The sequence below is a fragment of the Lissotriton helveticus genome, chromosome 6, assembly GCF_964261635.1.
Source record: "Lissotriton helveticus chromosome 6, aLisHel1.1, whole genome shotgun sequence".
Taxonomy (NCBI): Eukaryota; Metazoa; Chordata; class Amphibia; order Caudata; family Salamandridae; genus Lissotriton; species Lissotriton helveticus.
Window position 1 is genome coordinate 484974801 of NC_136067.1, and position 20368 is coordinate 484995168.

At 48.1% G+C, this 20368-nt stretch overlaps 1 protein-coding gene across 2 annotated transcripts in view; it reads left to right on the forward strand.

Annotated features, from left to right (window-relative positions):
• The window catches only part of MCPH1 (microcephalin 1), a 1654378-nt gene that overhangs the window by 208979 nt on the left and 1425031 nt on the right, over positions 1-20368 (forward strand). The window lies entirely within an intron of this gene.

The following is a 20368-nucleotide window of genomic DNA, read 5'->3' on the forward strand; positions in this document are numbered from 1 at the left end:
TCCACCCCCTCACCCCCCTAGCGCCTTGACACCCTCACTGGTATGTAATGCGCTTTACAAATGCTTTGATTGATTGATTGATTGATTGACTGATGTAAATTAGCTTTCAAGATTTTCATGTAGTGCAAAGGTAACTTCACCAGTGAATCAGAATTTTAATAAATATCAAAAATAGTTTTTACATTTTTTTTCTAACTGGTCTCAAACACAAGATACAGGATTTATATTTTCATTTGTACTCCACTTCGCTCTTAGGACAGCCAGTGTCTCCTACAGTGAAAATAGCTTTGTGGTGCTTCAAAATGCAGGGACATAGAGACATTACATTTCTGTACGTTTACTTTATAAATCCCATGCACAAAGAATGTGAGTTGCAAGACCTACAAAGGGGTGGTTTATTAGTATTTAAAAGGAAGGGAGTTTTTGACAGGTCGGGCTGCAGGTTTATGCAGCAGCAGCCAGGCCACAGCAGTAGGCCTGACACCATAATTTTCTTGTCACCGTAATGGAGGGCAGAATAAATACTGCAGTCAACAAGTGACCTTTAACTTTCATTGCCACGATTTTTGTTTGTATGCCATATAGTTTGCCCGTATAAGAGACTTAAATATGCCAGAGAGGGATTAGCCAATTTCAAAATTTTTAGAGTTCTGAGCCCACCTTCTGGGCAGTGGACAACTTGCTCCAGTGTGCAGAGTTTAAAAACTAGCAATAAAATGCAGCAAACAATTGGGATGACCATGAAAAAAGGGACATTTTCTCACAATCTGGAATGAGCTACTATAACTACAGCTGATCTGCACACAGGCTTCCTGTGGAATTGCAATTATACGTCTCCTGAAGACCACATGACATACATGTCAGCTAGCATGTGACAAGCAACTAGGTCATAATAGTTTGAAAATTAACCCAATCATCCATTTACTCATTGTTTGCAGATAGTGGCGGAAGGAGAATTAACAAGCATGTACAATGCAATAGGTCTCGCATTGACATTATTTTGATCTGTTGGCATTGTAAATGTCCTTTTTTTTCCCTTCATGAAGTATTAATCAAATGGTGTAATGCCAAATGGCAATAGCAGACTTTGTTGTTATTGTCTAATCTATTCCAGTGTTTTACATATTACAGTGTTTTTCTTATGCTTTAATAAAAATGCCCGCTCCCTTTGCACATTATAACAGTGTATTTTAGAAAAAGATCACTATAGCGTAAGTCCATGAGAAAATGTAATTTCAATAAAGATCGTAGAAGAAGAGTTTCTTGTTCCTTTTAATTTCATTTGAGTTGAAAAGCAATCAGCACAAAACAACCAGCCAACACGTGTTTAGTCTAGGAGGATACTCCCATGATTTCTTCAGGGCTGGGAATGATACAATGCATGGTGTAAGTCAGAGCATGGTAAGGTGACTGTTTGATGGATGGCACAATCCTCTATAGGGTGACAAAGGTGCTTTCCATCCTTAAAATGTGGAAACCCTAAACAACAAATAAACCGTATCACAGGTGAAAAAAGATAATCACACCTAAATTAAGTTATAGTGCAATGGCGCTGTGCAGAGTGACTTAGTGTTCGCTGAATGAACATTGCATATGGATAAAACAGTGACACATAAATCTGTGGATTTTTCGGCCTCACAATCGAGTAAAAAAATCAGATATAAAAACAGAACAAGGTGCCCAGTATGGCGGTAACGGGAGGTCAGGCATCCAAGTGGAACTGGAATAATTCAATGTCTACCTGAACTCCAATGATTATGACATGAAATTCCCGATGGAGTACACCTGCACCTATATTACGTTTCTGCACACTGAACTGTGCATGAGAAACGAGGAACTTCACAGTCGGCTGTTTCGCAAGGAAACATCCTGCATTGTATTGTTACATGCAGATAGTTCTCACCCAGTACACCAAATCTCAGCCATACCTTATGGTGAATTCATTACAGCCAGAAGGAACTGTAGTTAGGAGTCAGAATTTCAAAATTGTATTATTGACATGAAAAACAGATTAAAGAAGAGAGGCTATCTCCTACACACAGTGTCAAAAAAGCTGAGAACAGAATCACTCACATTGAAAGGTTTTTGTTTTTTTAACTTGTTTTTATTGGCATTTCGTTATTAGAGCAGTACAGACAATGTAAGTAATCACATGCTAGGAAACGTAGGATAAAAGAAATTCAAGTAGAAAGGAAAAGGCACAAGCATGTGAATCAACATCATGGGGAGCATTGGAGTGGGTCTGCAGAGGCTGTACTTTGGTGTTGCCAAGTAACGGGGGGGACAGAACTCTGGGAAGGAGCATCTGGGCGTTCGCACGGGCATAGTGAGAAGATATGGGGGCAGGGCGTCCAAGGGGTCAAAGGCTCGCGCTTACAGTGGGCCGGGTTGCTAGAAGGCGGGAGTGTCGTGTCAGATTGAGCATCGGGCCAGACGCTCTGGGAGCAGGGTAGAGGTGTGGGACTAAGGGTCGCCTGCGTCCGGCATTAGTCGTTGTCTAGGGGCTGTAGGTTCGCGGGGGTCTGCCGGGGTGGAGGTAGTTGTGGGGGTGGGAGTGCTCGGTTCATCGGGGCGTGTCAGCTGTCGGAAACGATGCAATAACATGGCCCATTCCATAGAGCTGGGGTTTTTACGGGCGTCCTTAGCTTCCTCCTCCCGCAGGGCGTCTTATTCCGCCGCTGCCCATTTACATACTGCCCCTGTCCATGCTGCTGTGGGGGGGCCCTCTGATGACCGCCAGTGCATAGCTATACATCTTTTTGCTAGTAGTAATGCCAGGGATACAAAGCGCTTGTGTGCCGGGAGCTGTTTCGGAATGTGGAAAATGCCCAACGCGCTGGATTCCCAGGTGTCTAGGGTTGTCCGTCCGCCATAGGGGGTGGAGGTCTGGGCAGCTCCAGAACATGTGACGGAAATCTGCAGCTGGGGAGTGGCATCTGGGGCAGAGGAAGTGAGTGGTGGGGTAAAATTTCTGCAGCCGCGCCGGCGTCAGGTACGCCCTGTGTAATATGTAATATTGGATGTTTTTAAAACGGGCGTTCCGAGATGTATGTTTTGGGGCTTCAAGCGCCTTGGTCCATTCCGAGTCGTGTAACGCGCGCCCGATGTCTTCTTCCCAGGTGGTGCGCAAGGACACTAGGGGAGCATTCGAGAGTTCCCGTATCGCTTTATATAACCAGGTGACCAGATGGCGCCCCGTACCCATGTGCAGGATTGCATGTATAACTGGATGCGTGTCTGGTTCGCAGGTCATTCGAGGAGTTGGCGATATTGGAGGAATTGACAGGGAGGGAGATCGAAGTCGGCGACGAGTCGATCGAAGGATTTAATCCGACCCTCCTCTAAGAGCGATTCCATATCCGTAATGCCGCACCGTGTCCACTCGGCGAGCATGGGGGCTGGGAAGTATGAGTCCGACCTGGGCCAGCCGATCAACGGGAGCAACGGGGAGTATGGGGTTGTCCTGGGAGACATCCGGTGGACCCGTAGCATACATTGACGCGCCACTGAGACCTGCAGAGGATATGTGCGTCGCGGTTTAGTGCCCGGAAGAAGAAGACGGGAGAGCTCCGGTGACATGATCCTACCCGTTGGGGTAGTGGCCTCTTGTGTGTACCGGTCTGCCGTCCAGTACGACAGCCATTGGAGCTGGGCCGACTCGAAGGATGGGGCTCCGAGGCCCCCCTGGGTGGTGGGAAGCTGGAGGGTTTTCAGGGGTACCCTGTGCCGGCCCGATCCCCAAATTAGGGTACCTAGGAGGGAATTGAGGTCCCGGAAGAAGGACCTGGGTGGGACTACCGGCAAGTTGGTAAAGTGATAAAGGAGCCGGGGGAGCATTACCATTTTAGCCAGGGCAATGCGTCCTATCGGGGCCAGTGGGAGCCTGGTCCAGAAAGCAACTGTCGGTCGGAGGCCCGCAAGCGCCCTGCAGTGATTGCCCCCGAAGATGTCAGCAGGAGAATGGTAAAGCCGAACCCCTAGGTATCGGGGGGCATCTGTGGACCATGAGATCTTTTGCGTCCCCAGCCAGGTATCGCGTGGTGGCAGGTCCGGGTGAAAGGGATATACCGTGGATTTATCCCAATTCACTCGGAGGCCCGAGGCGTCCGCGAATTCGGTGAGCGCCGTCCAAATGGGGGTGAGGTCGGCCGTAATATCCCGGACATAGATGAGAAGGTCGTCCGCGTACATAGAGACGCTATGTGTGACTTCCGCGAGTGGGATGCCCCAGGCCAGACCATCCTGGTGTAATCTGATCGCCAGTGGCTCGACTGCAAGGGCGAAGAGGAGAGGCGAGAGGGGGCATCCCTGTCTCGTGCCTCGTCGGACCTCGAACGCCGCCGAGATGTGTCTCCCAATCCGGACCCGTGTGGACAGGTCGGTATAGAGGAGTTGCGTGTATGCCATAAGTACTGGGCCGATATTGAGGCGGTGGAGGACCGAAAAGAGGTATGGCCATTGGAGAGTGTCGAACGCCTTCTGTAGGTCCAGAATGAGGCAGGCGGAGCGTGGATATCTGTCCCGTACCTGGTCCTGAACATGGAAGACGCTGCAGATGTTCTGTGAGGTGTTTCTCCCTGGGACAAAACCGCACTGGTCCGGGTGGACCAGCGGACGTATGACCTGGGCATATCTGTCTGCCAATACCTTCCCGAGGAGTTTGCAGTCTGCAGACAGTAAAGTGATGGGGCGATATGAGCCCATAAGATGGGGGTCCCGGTGCGGCTTTAAAAAGGTCACGATTACCGATTCCCGTAATGAACGGGGCAACACACCCTGATCGAGGGCCGTCGCGAACAACTGCGCCAGGCGCGGAATCACTAGAGGGGAAAAAGTCGAATAGTATTCTAGCGGGAAGCCGTCGAGACCCGGGGCTGTATTGCGAGATAGGGTCCGTAGCGCCTGAGTAATTTCTGGAGCCGCTATTTTGGCGTCGAGCGCGAGTTTGTCGGCATCCGAGATCGTGGGTAGTGGCAACGGGTCGAGGAAATGGGTGACAGATGATGGAGAGAGCGAGTTCGGAGCGACGTATACCACGGTGTAATAGCGTTGGAACGCCAGAAGGATCTCTGCCTGGGAACGCACAAGTACGCCCTCCAGGGTGACGATGTCTGTGATTGGTCTGGTTTCGGTGTCTTGTCGCGCCAGCCATGCGAGCATTGCACCCGTTTTGTCCCTGTCTCTATGGACTCGGGAGGCATGGGCCCTAAAATTATATTTCCTGAGATCGGCACAGGCAGCTTGGTAGGCTGACTTCGCCTCAGCCGTGAGCACAGCGTGTTCCTCAGAGGAATCAACTTGTTTAGTGAGCGTAGCTAGGCGCTGTTCCGTGGTTGTGAGTGCCTGTTCCAACGTGCGCCGGACCCCTGTGATTTGTTTAATACATTCCCCCGTGCCACCACCTTGAACGCATCCCACTCTATCAGTGTCGAAGAAGCCGTGTTCGTGTTGTGCGTGAAGTAGTCCTGTATGCTGCGCGTGTGCGAGTCTCGGAACACCTGGTCAGTCAAACATTCCCTAGGAAGTCACCAGGTAGGGACTGGTGGGTGCGGGGGCGCCAGGTGAGTCGTAGTATGTGGGCGTCATGATCTGAAACAACCCGCCCTAGGTAGTCCGCAGAGACGACCGTAGAGAGGATCTGCGTTGAGCACAGAAACCTGTCAAGGCGGACCCGGAGGTTGTGAGGGATAGAGTGGAACGAATAAAGGCGGGCATGGGGGTGTAAGTGTCGCCAAGCATCGGTGAGCGCCCAGTGTGTGGCCTAAGCTCGGAACAGGTCTGATTGTCGGGGGCTGGGGAGCGTGGAGGGGGGGGGGGCGATCGGTCCAGGGAAGGGTCAAGCGTGCAGTTGTAATTGCCTCCCAGGATCCAGGGAATGGTAGTGAATTGGGCCAGGACTCCCGTAAGGTGATCCCAGAACTTATCTTGTTCAGAATTAGGGGCGTATATGCTGCCCAGGAGGATCCCTTGGCCGTCTAAAAGCCCCTCCAATAGAGCGTATCTGCCCTCCCTGTCCACCACCCGCTTAAGTTCTCGGAAGGGGGTGCCCGGCCTAACCCATATTAAAGCGCCGCACGCAAATGCCGAGTAGGTCGTGGCACAGAACGTCCCGCGCCATTTAGCTTGCAGTCTGCCCAGTTCAGTGCTGTTAATGTGTGTCTCCTGTAGGAGAGCAATCCCAGCTTACTAGGCGTGTGAAGGCCCCGTACATTGAGCGTGAGGACATTAACGTCCGATCGTGGAGCTGCCATCAATCAGAGGTCGTGTAAACACCTGAGAGCACCTAAGAGGCCCAGGGGAATGTGAAGTCGCATATCGTGTGCATGCCCATGCGTGCCTTGCAGCTGAGGGGAGGGGACAGGAACTGACAGGGGGGAAAACTGTAGTAACAGGGGGCGGGAAACAGTCCCAATGCAGGGGATACATCACCGGAGGCGGTATATCCAAACTAGTGTCCCACTAGGGGAAGAATACAACAAGTAACTGCGGGGGTTGCAGCGCGTGTGTATGCGAGGCTGGGCGCTGATCGGGCTTTTGTAGGAGTGACGTATGTCGCGCGTGAGCCTTCATAGGAAGAGCGCTTAAGTAGATTCAGAGCACATTCGGTTAGTAAGGTGTTCACAGAGAGGATACAATCTAGTCCTATATTACTCAGATGTGCTGGGTCGTTCATCCAGGATAGCGTCCATCGTTTGCGTGATGACCAGGGGGGAAGACGTCTGACCAATTCCCGACATCGTGCCATCACTGTCATGGTCCTTTTCCGGAGTGAAGAGGTGTGGATGGCGTTCCAGGTCTGGTGCCAGAGGTGACGAGTGCAGTTCAACCACCGCTCTCAGGGTGTCTCGTCGTTCTTGCATGATCTGCGTTAAATCAGGGGATCTCGAGGGGGAGGATCCTTGGCTCTTGGAGGGGTTCGCTGGGGTGTGCTTCAAACCACGTCTCCTGGATCTCTGTGAGCGATTGTTCTGGTCCCGTTGGATTCCCGCCCTGGGCAGTAATGGGCAGTGGAGTTCAGCCCAATCTCGCGCCTCCTCAGCCGTGTCAAAGAAGATGGCCCTACCCTTGTGGAAGACCTTGAGGCGGGCCGGGAACAGCAAGGAGTACTGGACATCGTTTGCGCGGAGGCGCCGTTTGACCTCGAGAAATGTGGACCTCTGCTGCTGAACCCCTCGAGCATAATCCGGGAACACCATGACGTGCTGATCCTCCACCTGCAATGGGCCCGCTGCCCGGGCCGCGCGGAGCACCGCGTCACGGTCACGGAAATGAAGGAACTTGGCCAACATGGGTCTAGGAGGGAAGCCTGGTCTCGGCTCTCGGGCGGGGACCCTGTGGGCTCGTTCGATGGAAAAGAACGCCGAGCGCTCCGCTTCGGGGGTGAAAGACTTGGTCCAGGACTCCATATAGTTCAAGGAGTCTGAGTTCTCAATTCCCTCAGGAAGGCCCAGGACGCGGATGTTACAGCGTCTCGATCGCCCCTCCAAATCGACTGTGCGCTCCTCGAGGGTCGCCACGCGACGCAGGACCTCCTGCAGATCTGTCCCCTGCGCCTTCATGGCGGGTTGTAGGGCGGCCAAAGTCTTCTCCCCTTCCGTCACTCTGTCCGCCAGTTTGCGGTGATCGTCGCGGACCAAGCTGATGTCCGTCGAGAGGGTGCCCAAACGTTCCTCCATCGACAGACGGGACATCTCTATGGCTGCTAGTACCTGGTCCAGCTTCGCCGATAACGTGGTGTCCGTTTGTGGCGCGTGGGCTTGCGCCCACGTCCGGGTGTGCGGCATATGCTCGGGGGCCGTTTCAGGGACGGCGGTCGCCTGCGAGCCCCTAGGTTTCCCCATGCTGCTGGCTGGTGGGGCGCCGTGAGTTAGTGATGGTAGGGGGCGATGGGCCCTTCAAGGAGAGGTCCCTCAAGCAGACCCTCGTCAGGGGAGAGGGCGAGGTCACAGCAGGCGTAGGGTGGCCAAGGGCTAGCCCACCAGGGCCTGGACTCCCTGAGGGGTGATGCAGAAGCGCAGGCTGCGGGGTCTCCTCGCTGAATGTTTTCGTTGTGGGTACCGGCGGGCCTGCCCCGGTGGTCCCCGCAGCGGGGGGGGGGCACGTCCCTGGATCCTTCGGTGGGGCCCGGCAGATGCAGCAATCGTGTGGTAGGGAGAAAATGGGGGGGGGGGGCTGATCCAGCCCTCCCAGGAGCAGGTAGCAGGAGCGTGTGGGCGGCAAACAGGGGCTCCAGAAGTATAGCCAGGAACTCTTTAGATGCCGTCCCTCAGCCGAGCATGGGTGCCATGTTGAGGTCAGGCACCGTCGGGGAACAGATAGCAGATGGCAGCGGGGGGCGCCCCAGTCTTGTAGGTAGTCCCCGCTCCGCGCTCACCTCCAGCGACGGGCGTCGGGATGTCAGCAGGCTTCGTGGGCTGCCCGGTGTAGGCACCGGGGACCGGGACGCAGCAGGGGTGAGCACTGGGAGTGTCTGGGTGGCTCCCGTAGTCGGGGGGGGGGGGTGTCGTGGTGGGGGGCAAAGCAGCGCCAACACCGGCAGGTCTCGCCGCTCTATCTGAGTGATCCGCCGGCAGTCGTCTCACCGCCGTGCACGGGGGGCTCTCGGGGAGAACAGCGTTACCGGGCCGCGGCCGCCATCTTAGGTCACGGCGCGCGGCTCCGGTGGAGGCCGTCAAGGTGGCAATACGCTCCTTCCAGCGTCGGCAGAGACGCCACAGTCGACGCTCCGGTTAGCAGTGTGGTGTTGCGGGGCTCATGGCAATCCTCGGGTCAGGATGAGCGGCAGCCCGATCGCTGAGCCTCAGCAAAACACGGCCGCCATCGTGGCTTGCTTAGCCACGCCCCCCACATTGAAAGGGTTGACACGCTTCGAACAAACTCCACCCACATTTATTTAAAAGAGTTTTATTTAGCGCTGGCTAGACCCTAAGGTATCAGAGCGCTTTACATGAGAATCAACAATGTAACGGAAAAAGATCAACAATTACACAATACATCAAAAAAATAGGCAATACATTAGGAGAGAAGAGAAAGGAGATAGAAAAGTAGTGGAGGGGGCAGGGGAGAAAGTGTGGATAAGGGAAGAGACAACAAGGAGAGACAAAAGGAAGTCTGTCTAAAGACCGACTGGGTAGGTGACGACCAGAGAGGGAATCCACTGCACTTTCACACCTCTTTGTCTGACATCGCTATATCGACATGTGCTTTTATCTTGACGGGCATGCCTTTTTTCCGTCGGTCCATTGTTTGGCTTACCACCATTGCTCTAAATTCTCATTGTATATATCTGTGAAGTAACATGTGCTTTTATCTTGACAGACAAGTTTTTTTTTCAGTCGGTCCATTGTTTGGCCAACCAGCATTGCTCCAAATTACCATCATATAACTTTGAAGTTACACACTGAGTCACTATGCCACTTCTAGAATGATTACGTTGAGGGACCTTTGCTCACCTCAGTGATCTTCACCGCGCTTTGGCACACGGATCTGTGTTTTTTATAATTGTCACTAACTTCGTACTTGTGTTTGGTTATGCGTTAGTCTAGATTAATACCTTTCTGTGCGCTTAGAAGCGGACATAGCCGGATTTAGTCATTTATGTACAGAAATAGCGGATACACCATACCCATATCTTCCCGTAGGTTTATTCTTCCCTATCCTCGTACTTTAGGATTTTTTGGTACAGCCCACCTACTGTAAGGTTTTATTTTCTTCTTACCCTTGACCATGCTGTGTGGTGTTATAATACATAGTGAGTGCATGCTGTATTCAAACTCTGGTGCAATCTGTCATATGCGCCGCAATCTCTTCTTAAACATTACCCCTTAGTTTTTACTACCACACTTTGGACCAATAAAGTTCCTCTTTCCTGTATGTTTTTTTTTGGTTCACAGTCTAGTTGTTTTGAGCATGCGCGAGTACATATACGCTTCCGGGTTAGCATCGCGGTCCACACCGGAAAGTTTTGGACGCGAGCCACGAATGACGCTTACGCTATTCCTTGAGCACGTTCTTTAGATAGTGACTTAAACATTTCTGATATTTTTGCTAATTGTATGCTAAATTGAGTTGGTGGGCATGTCCATGTTTCACTGTCCGGATTCAGATCATATTCCCGTTTTTCACAGATCACTGATACCGGACACATACCCGTGTCTTTCCCTTCCCATCCCTTTATTATGTGGAATGGACGTGAGCCAGGGGATTTAGTACATTACACTGACCCAAGTAAGTTCCCTTTAGGTGCTCCCACCTTCAGCATCATAGACTGGGTTAAATATGTGCTTTGTCTTTATATTTATGTTCAAGTTAATTTGGTTAGATATGTGCTGATTGTTACGTATGCGCCACGGGAGGTTTACGTCCTTTGAGTCTCCACTCCCTTCTGTTACAGATCGTTCACCATTTTACAGACACCCGTGTGCACATCCGTGGCTCCTATTGAATCTTAATACCACTGTGACCAGGTATGATATGGTTCTCTTAGCAGTGTAAGCTCCTCACTCCCTCCGTTCTACATGGGCTTACTGATTGCATTTTCTTGTAACTACAGATCGCCTCATAGACTGATCACGTTCCCATACTCCCTGCGGTACAGACCTGCCGGGTTGGAATTATCACCGGCATCTCGGTGACTTTTTCTCCACTCAATACTTTTTTTTTTAATTTTTACTGTCTAGTTGCCCTGCTTGATAGTCTCATTTTCCATTATTCAGTCTGATATCCCTTTTTATTCATATCCCTTCCAGATTACGCCGCTTTGCTTTCCGCATCACAGGTAAACGAGGCGTGCCTTGCTTCATTTTATTTTTTCGCATAATCGTGTCTTCCTCCCACATTTTTGGGTTTTAATTCTTCTCCCCTCGCACGACAATCAGCATTCTTGTATGCCCTCCAGAGTCACTTATCCCTTTCTCCTTTTGGTTCCAGGAATTCCCGTAGTTTCTTCTGTCTTGATGTAGGTGTTGACAGATAGGACTCTTTCGCATATAACGTTGGAAACTATTAATTTAGAATAGGTCCCTTGTCCACGATTTCTTGCACTCTCTCCCGTTACCGCCGTACTGGGCACCTTGTTCTGTTTTTATATCTGATGTTTTTACTTGCTTGTGAGGCCGAAAAATCCACAGATGTATGTGTCACTGTTTTATCCATATGCAATGTTCATTCAGCGCACACTGAGTCACTCTGCACAGCGCCATTGCACTATAACTTAATTTGGTTGCGATTATCTTTTTTCACCTGCGATACGGTTTATTTGTTGTGTAGGGTTTCCACATTTTATGGGAGAAATGCACCTTTGTCCCCCTATAGAGGATTGCACCATCCATCAAACAGTCACCTTACCATGCTATGACTTACACCATGCATTGTATCATTCCCAGCCCTGAAGAAGTCATGGGAGTATCCTCCTAGACTAAACACGTGTTGGCTGGTTGTTTTGTGCTGATTGCTTTTCGACAAGAATGAAATTAAAAGGAACAAGAAACAACTCTTCTGCGAACTTTATTGAATTTAAATTTTCTCATGGGCTTATGTTATAGTGCTCTTTTACTAAAATACACCATTGTATGAGTGCCCAGGTTTTAGGACTACTTTAGGTTGTTGTAGGTTTTCCCTACACACACATAGGGGTCTCCCCTACCTGGCTAGCACCATATTCACTTGAACTTTACTTCACACATACGCAAATATAGCTGAGCGCCACCACTTCCTACTCACTGAAAACCCTCCCTCTTTACTGTATAACAGTGAACATGCCCGTTGTCACCCTACATCCCACTCCACACCAGTGGTGATATTTAACCCTGTTACGTTGAAACTACATATCCTGCAGCTCTCACCTGCACAGCACCGTCCCTACTTACGAGATATGTTCAGTAACGGACACGCGCTATGCAATGAATTAGGTGTCGCTTTTGATATTGTAAATAACAATGGCTTTTAATTTCTTAAAAGGCATTGCCATTTACAATGCCAGTAGCTCCAAAATTCGCAGTTGCGAGAGCTATTTCAGTGTAAATGTTTTTTTCTCTAATTTATCAGGCACCCCCTTCAGTCTATTATCACCAGCCCTCAACATCACGAGCCATAAACTCTGAGGAGACCTGGGCTAGATGAGCAGAAAACAAGCTGGAATAGAAAGTGAAGTAAGGAGTAGGGGTGGAGGTGCTGATGAAAAGTAAGGGCTGAGGATGAATGCCAGGTAACCTGGTGGTTATATAAATAAGTAACTAGTTAGAAAAGGTGAAAATGCCCCCTTTCCACCGCCACTACACGCATGTTTTTAGTCATCTAGGATTTTTGGCCTAAGTTACATTTCTTTAAAAATGTAGTCAACAGAACTGGGGGTTCTTCTCTGCTGCCATGGAGGCTAAGTAACTGAATGCCTGTAGACTGGTACTGCCTTCGGGGGATAAAAGCCTGCAGCAATAGTTGGTGGCACAGTAGAAGGTGTTTTTAGGTCTCGGCATGTGCAGGCTGCACTTGCGCAGTCTCGCTGGGGAGATCTTATGTCTTAGAGTGTGGGGCTTGAACCCGCCCCTCTTCACCATTGGCTGGCTTCCTAAACGGAGGCCAGCCATTGGAGGAGAGAGGAGTCACTCCGTTTAAGCCCCGTGGTTTTGGGATTCGGGGGTGTGTTTTTTACTTTCTTTCTCTTTTCTTTCTCTCCTCTTCCCATTGGCTGGAATTTTACATTCCAGCCAATGGGAAGAGAAGAGAAAGAAAAACACGCCCCCGAATCCGAAAATGACGGTGCTTTCTCCGAGGCATTTCTGCCTCGCCTCGGAGAAACGTGGTCGTGTGGAGCGCTCCTCTCTTGTTGAAAGTTATCTTTAGTAAACAAGCTCCTTTTGTATTTACGAATCAAAGAAAAGTTTTAGTGTATTTAACTTTGTGTTACAGCCCTGCAATGAAATTTAAGAAGTTTTTTCGGTTTCGGCGCCATTTTCGATTGGACGGAGTAGGTAAGGAGGGAATTTTTCTGGAATTATTTGCTCGAATTTTTTTCCCCCTGTACCCATGCTCACTGCTGCTCGAAAAATACGGGAAAAAATCGCAAAAAAATCGTCCTTCCTGCCCTTGCGTTCTGCGAGTTTCCAGGGCCCATGTGTCTAACAAGCAGCCCAGCAGAGAGGTACGGCTGAGCGGAAAAAAGGAGTGGGGGCCAGGGTAAAAAAAACCCTGTCAAAAACCTACTCACCCGTTTTTTAGGTGCTATTAATTGGAAAATTCGAAGTAGCGCCAGAAAAACTGCAGTATATGCATTCCCGATAATGTGATGGGGATCACGTGTTTGCCCCTTAGCCCGCACTATCTAGGTTTATACGGTTTGGTCCCGGCTTTCCCTGTTCAAAGGAAGGCAGTTTGAGTGCCCTGGCGCAAGCCTCTTGTGCAAAAGAAAATGGTGACATTATTGTCCAGGAGGGGAATATTTTTCTTTGGACATCGTGGTCGACGCAAAGCGTTAGTCCTCAGTTTTGCTTCATATGTATTCCATAATTTGGCAAATCGGTCTCCAGTGGTCGTGGGAAACTACCTGATGTGTCTGCGCCCGTGGTGCGTGCACCCCACCGCTCGTTCACGGCGCGCGCCGCAGAGAGCGGGTCTGCTCGCGGCCATTGTTCGTGCCCTTGCGCCTAGCTGCCGTCAGTGACTCGCACGCGACGCTGCCTCCTGGGGGGAGGGGTCCTGCGACAAGCCCTCGTGCGGGATAATCCAGGGCCGCAGCCGAGCTGGCGTTCACCTGTCACCAGTGAAGTGTGCTTGGGGGAGCGCTGATGGATGGGGGCGGTGCGTTTGAAGGTAAATAAGTCACCGCTATAAAGCCCTGCCCCCACCCCAGAGCCCACAGTGCTGCCGCTAATTAGAGCAGTAAGCATTTTCCGAGGACTTCTAACAGCCCTTAATGATGGCACGGTGGCAGCGCTCGTTAGCTCTTCGTTATTGGACAGAGACTTATGGAGTCTTTGCCATAGTACCTCTGAAACGTGTACGCTCTTTTCTTGGTCAGCAAAATTTAGAGAACAAGCCTAACCTGGTTTGCCATCCTAGTGTACTGTCTGCAATGAGCATTTTATGAGTAATGGGTGAGTATCAAATGGGCTACATATATCTCATAAATTGTGGCATTCATGCTCTAGATTAAAGATGTATAGTCGAGCTGTCACCCATGTGTCTTATGGGCACAGGAATTACCAGACTCTGAGCTAAAGTGGTGGGAATAGTTGCAGGGGGAGTCTGCAGAACGTGGGGCTCTGTGTGTGTGTGGGGCTCTGTGTGTGTGTGGGGCTCTGTGTGTGTGTGGGCTCTGTGTGTGTGGGGGGCTCTGTGTGTGGGGGGGCTCTGTGTGTGTGTGGGGCTCTGTGTGTGTGTGGCTGTGTGTGTGTGGGGCTCTGTCTGTCTGTGTGTGTGGCTCTGTCTGTGTGTGGGGCTCTGTCTGTATGTGGGGCTCTGTCTGTCTGTGTGTGTGGCTCTGTGTGTGGCTCTGTCTGTGTGTGGCTCTGTGTGTGTGTGTGTGGCTCTGTGTGTGTGTGTGTGGCTCTGTCTGTATGTCTGGCTCTGTCTGTATCGCTCTGTGTGGGTAGCTTTTTTTGTAGGTGGCTCTATGTGGGGGTGGCTCTGACTGTGTGAGGGTGGCTCTGTCTGTGGGAGGGTGGCTCTGTGTGTGTGGCTCTATGTGAATGACTCTGTGTGGGTGGCTCTCTATGTGTGTATGGGTGGCTTTTTGTGTGTGGCTCTGTGTGGGTGCAAATGCAATAGGTCTCGCATTTGTGAGCGATTACGCTATTGCCATTTATTTATGTTTTAAAAACCAAAGCATAAATAAAAATAATATCATGAGCAATGCCAATAGCTCTAACTTTAACAATGCTGAGACCATTGCATTGTAAATGCTTGTTTTACCTGCAACGCTGATTTGCAGCTTGCTTTCTCTTACACAGTTCCCCCACGCTATTCCCGTTCTTTCTACCTGCACTATTACACTGTGAATTATAGCACCTGCTATTTACAGCTCTCTGAAAGAGAGCAGTGCGCTACGAAGCACTTGATACAAAATGACGTACTATTATTTTGACTTTGAAAGAGTGGGCCTGGCATGTAAATGCGCATGTGATTCAGGCTGCAGAAACACCTTTGTTGGGCGGCTGGGGCCCCTGGCTGGACCTTCACCTGTAGCAGGGAGAACCAAGCGCTGTGGAGGGCACGGGCTCTGATGTGAGCAGACAGCCCCCCAACAGGAGCTGGTGTGTGCCTGAACGAGGGGGACAAAAGCCCTAGGAACCAGCATACACGGAGGCAAATTTCCTCAACGCTGAGGGCGGATTAGAGCACTGGAAAGAAGCATATGTTTGGCCCGAGGCTACACCACCCCCCGGCTGGGCTGAGAGAAAGAAAATGAGCCGGGCAGAGGGGCCGAGCAGCCTCTATCAACTGCTGCAGAGTCTGACTCACCCCATAAAACGGCTTATGGGAATCAGGAGAGGGGGCAAGTGTCACGCAGCTCAGAGAGGTGACGTGGGTGATAAATATAAAATGGGGGTGCGGGCAGGGCTTCCCACAGCGCGCCTTGAGCTCTGTGGGCTCAGCCTTCGATGCGATGGCTCCGCCATGAATATGTGTGTCTCAGAAGATGCCTCATGGATCCGCACTCTGCGGGGAGCCCGGGGGAACAATCAAACTCAGGTCCCCCATAACCCAGCCAATAAAGAAACCTTTCACGCTGTAATTACTTTCAGAAAGACGAATGAGTGTCCACTTCTACGCTGGGCTCCTGAAAAATAGGCTTTGGCGTTTTTTTCTTTTTTTACAAAAAAAAAGGCTAACTAGTAAGGCGTGTGAAATGCTGGAATTGTTATACGCACTCTTTCCTGTAGTAATGCCAGAATCTGAATATTTTTAATTAAAAGTAATCTCTGGGAGATGGCGGGCAAACTGTACACGTACCAAGGACTTTAATATCCAAAGGGTTATTTCTCGGTTATTTCTCTCCGCTGTAGATAGGAAACAATAGAGATCTCTGCTTCACAAGGCACTTAGAATAATACCAAAATAAACACTTTTGATATGAACGTGCACAGAATGTGTCCTATGGTCTGCTGGCTGCCCCGGTACCCTGGGGCTGCAGCTGGAGTCGAGTGAGGGATTTTGTGCACAAGTTTTCGTGGTAACCTTTTCTAGAGGTTTCGTTGGGCCTAGCTGCCTGAGGAGAAAGGTTCAGGCCTGAACCCCTCCACCAGTCCCCACCATCAGTGGCTTAGCAAGGGTCTCCCGGGCCCTACGGCAAGGAAAGAGAATGGCCGCCTCGCTGCCATTTATGTAACAGGATACTGTAAGAAACAGAACTCAGTATGCCTCCGAAGCCTCTGTGGCCCGGTGCCGCTGCACCCGTGATAGCTAAGCCCCTGCCACAATGCTGCCCGCGACAGAGTGGTTCTTGGCGTCTCTCAAGAGGGGCTGTGATTCTTTCACACCTTGTTGGGCCGGTATCCTTTGTATTTCATTATGTGGGCTGTGGAATGTATAATGAGGGTCGGAATGTTCTTATGTGTTCTCTGTTGGGTAGTTCTACGTTTGTCAGTTGTACGCTGACTGGGAAGCTGTTAGGACCTGTTGTGGTTGTTAAGCTGCTCCTTCATCTGTGCAATAAACTTACTACAGAACCTACTTGGAAATCGGCTATCTATTTCTACATACATCATATTGGCGACAAGCGGGAGTTTCTGGTACAATGAAGGAGAGCGTTCACATTTTTTTTTTTTTAAACTCAAGGTACTCTCTTAGTTTTAATTAAGGATCTGTGCGCGTAAGCACCAGCGGCTGTTTGTGTTTTAGCGTGTTTTGATTGCACCAGCGGCGGAAGATCTATATGATCTAATTGGTTGCTTGGCTACTTTGTTATTTATTGTACCATTTGTTTTTTACTTTGATGGCAACAGCGGCTGTAATGTCGAGTGTATATTGATAGCACCCGCGGCTGAATCCTATTAAGAATAGCTGAAACGCATTTTTATTGTAGAGTTTTTGGCATAATTTAAAAGAAATTCCTCGTACCTCAGCGGTCATTCTCTGGCATTGGAATTTTGGACTCCGTGGTAGCGTTCTTCCATTCTACTCATCGTCACGCTAGAGGTGCAGTCTGGGTACAAGGTGCATCATGGGTGTGTGACGTCAGGTGCTAATCACGTTGTCGGACATTTTGGATTGGGCTGATTTCTTATTCTTAGTTTTTCATGTTCCAGCTATCAGCGATGTGCACACTTCGTTTCTGAAAGCTATTTCTGCACATTTTCTAGTTTATTCATTTCGACAGCGATGTGCACGCTTCATTACAAGTACATTTGTTTTATTTTTTTTATTTTTCTTTTCTTCAATTTTAGGATACTATTTCACCTGTGTAATATATAGTTATTATTTTTCCTATTTCATTATAGTTAAAGTGATAGGATGTCAAATATTATTGTTCCTCCTCATTTTTTACCTACAGCTGGGGAACCTAAAATGGAGTGGGATTTATGGTATCCCATGTTTTTAGCGTATGTAGAGGTTTTGGAGGAGGATGGGTGTTCGTCTAAAAGGAAACTTGATTTACTACGACTCTCTTTAGGGGGTCAAGGAATTAAGGAACTTTCTGAGTTCCCTCCATTAGAAGATTCTGATGAAACCGATGTTTTTAAAATTGCAATTAAACAACTGAGCACCAAATTTTGAAAAAAAATTAATACAGTAATAGAACGTTTAAAATGTTATTCTCGAGCTCAAAAGGATGATGAATCCATTGAAAATTACGTATCTGCTCTACGTGCTTTAGCTGGATCGTGTGTTTGCGACACTATTAACTATGGACAAGTGTTGAGAGACCAGATAATGATGAAGACAAAAAGTAAAAAAATACGCAAAAGGTTATGGTTGGGAACGGAGTCTTCACTTAAAGCGGTAGTCAATATTTCAAAAGGAATTGAACAATCGGAGAGATTTGTGAAGGAAATTAGAGTTCAAGGCTAAAATGCTTCTGTCAAGATGCAAGATTTGGTGCCAGAAGTTTCTATTGTAAAAAATCAGGTGGTCCAAAAGAAACAATCCTCATTCCCATTTAAAAAAGAAGATTATTCAAAAGACTATAAAAGTGTAAATAAACGTAATTTCATAATTTGTTATAGATGTGGCAGTTTTGATCATGTTGGGAATTTTACAAATTGTCCAGCATTGAAAAAAATTTGTGTCAAATGTAAGAAAACTGCCCATTTCGGTAAAATATGTTGTTCCCCTCAAAAAGTAAATTGCATTGAATTTGATGAAGAAAATATGGTTGAAGAATTTAGTGAATTCAATTGTATCTCATGCATTTCCAACAATGATTGCAAATGTTTTCCATCTTGCATTGTAGAAATTGATGGGAAAGATGTTTCTATGCTTGTTGATTCTTGTGCTTGGTATTCGATCATAAGCAAAGACTTATTTGAGAAAATCTGGGGTACTAGGAAATATTTAAGTCCGGATATTAGACCTGGTAGTTATTCTGGACATAAAATTGACTTAGAAGGATTTTTTTGAGCTGACCTTAACTTTAAAGGCAGATCTACTAAGGGGAAGGTGTATATAGCTCGGAAGGGTGAATCCATCTTAGGTTGGCCTCATAAAAAAGAAATGGGGATGAAATTAGATCCGAATGCTTCACCACCCGTGTATATAGTGTCATCTGATAATGAAAATTTTGTATCTGATATTAAGGATTTGTTTCCTAAAGTATTTGAAGAAAAGTTAGGTGAATATGCAGATTTTAAACATAAAATTATACTGAAAGAATCTGCAGTTCCTGTAAGGCATAGAGTGCGGAATGTGCCATTAGCATATCGTAACAAGTTAAAGGATATTTTGAATGACTTAGTTAAAGCTAATATTATTGAGCCTATAGAATTCTCATCGTGGGCTTCTCCAGTGGTTCTTTCGCTTAAAAGCAATGGCGAAAACCGCCTGTGCGTTGATCTTCGAAGTTTAAACAAGGAGAGAGGGGTTGTCCTAACGGCTAAGGCGCTCGACCTCGGACCTGGGGATCTGGGTTTGAGTCTCGGTAACGACGCCAAAAACCCCCTGTGATTCTGGGCAAATCACTTAATCTCCCCGTGCCTAAAATGAAAGTGTGTCCTCATGTAACGTAACTGGTGCTATGTAAAGCGCTCTGATAACTGATTCGGTTCGGTTCTAGTTCGCGCTATATAAAACTCTGCAAAAAAAAAAAGAAAAAAAAAGATCTGGACGGACAGACATCCATTACTTAAAATTCATGAGATGATATCCACACTTTCTGGCGCTTGTGTGTTTTCCACCCTAGGTCTTGCAAGCGCTTATCAAGTGGTTTTACATGATGACTCTAAGAACTTAACAGCTTTCATAACACCTGAGGGGATGTATCGTTACTTAAGAATGCCATTTGGCCTCGCCAGTGCTGCGTCTGTGTTTCAGAGGCTCATGAAAGAAATGTTAGAGGGGTGTAGTGGAGCAGTCGCATTTCAAGATGATATTTTGGTGTATGGGAAAGATTCTAAAGATCATGATATTAATTTGAGAGCTGTGTTGAATAAAATACAGTTAAAGGGTTTAACACTCAGATTTTCTAAGTTTAAATTTAGACAAGACAGAATTGAATATCTAGGGCATGAAATATCAAGCGAAGGTATTAAACCTAAATTTGACCACATTTCCAGTATTTCTAAAACACCTTCTCCTACTAACAAAGAGCAGCTATTTTCTTTTCTAGGTTTAACAGAATATTTCAGCAAATTCGTTAAGAATTATGCTTCCAAGGTATCCTCATTACGATTGTTACTCAAGAAGAATGCTAAATTTGAGTGGGGTGTTGAACAACAAGCACAATTTGATGGTTTGAAAAAAGAAATTTGCTCTTCTCCATTTTTGAAACCATTCTCGGTGGGGGATGAATGCATTGTAGCGGTTGATGCCAGCAGTTCAGGTTTAGGTACTGTGTTGTTGCAGAAGTGTTCTGGTGTGGAAAGTATTGTTTCGTATGCATCTAGAACATTACGTGATTCTGAGTATAATTACTCTACTATTGAGAGAGAGTTATTCGCGTGCACTTGGGCCGCTCAACATTTTAGACAATTTTTGTGGGGCACTAAGTTTCAACTTCGTACGGATCATAAACCGTTAGTGAAAATGTTGGCTGGTGATGGTGGTAGAGTGTTGACTGCTAGGTTGGCTAGATTGGCGGCTAAACTACAAGAGTATCAATGTAGTGTAGAGTATATTCCTGGACGTTTAAATGTACATGCTGATTGTATGTCAAGATTATCTTTACCTGATGACGTATCTGATACTTGCAAAAAACACTGTTGATGGACAGAATGTA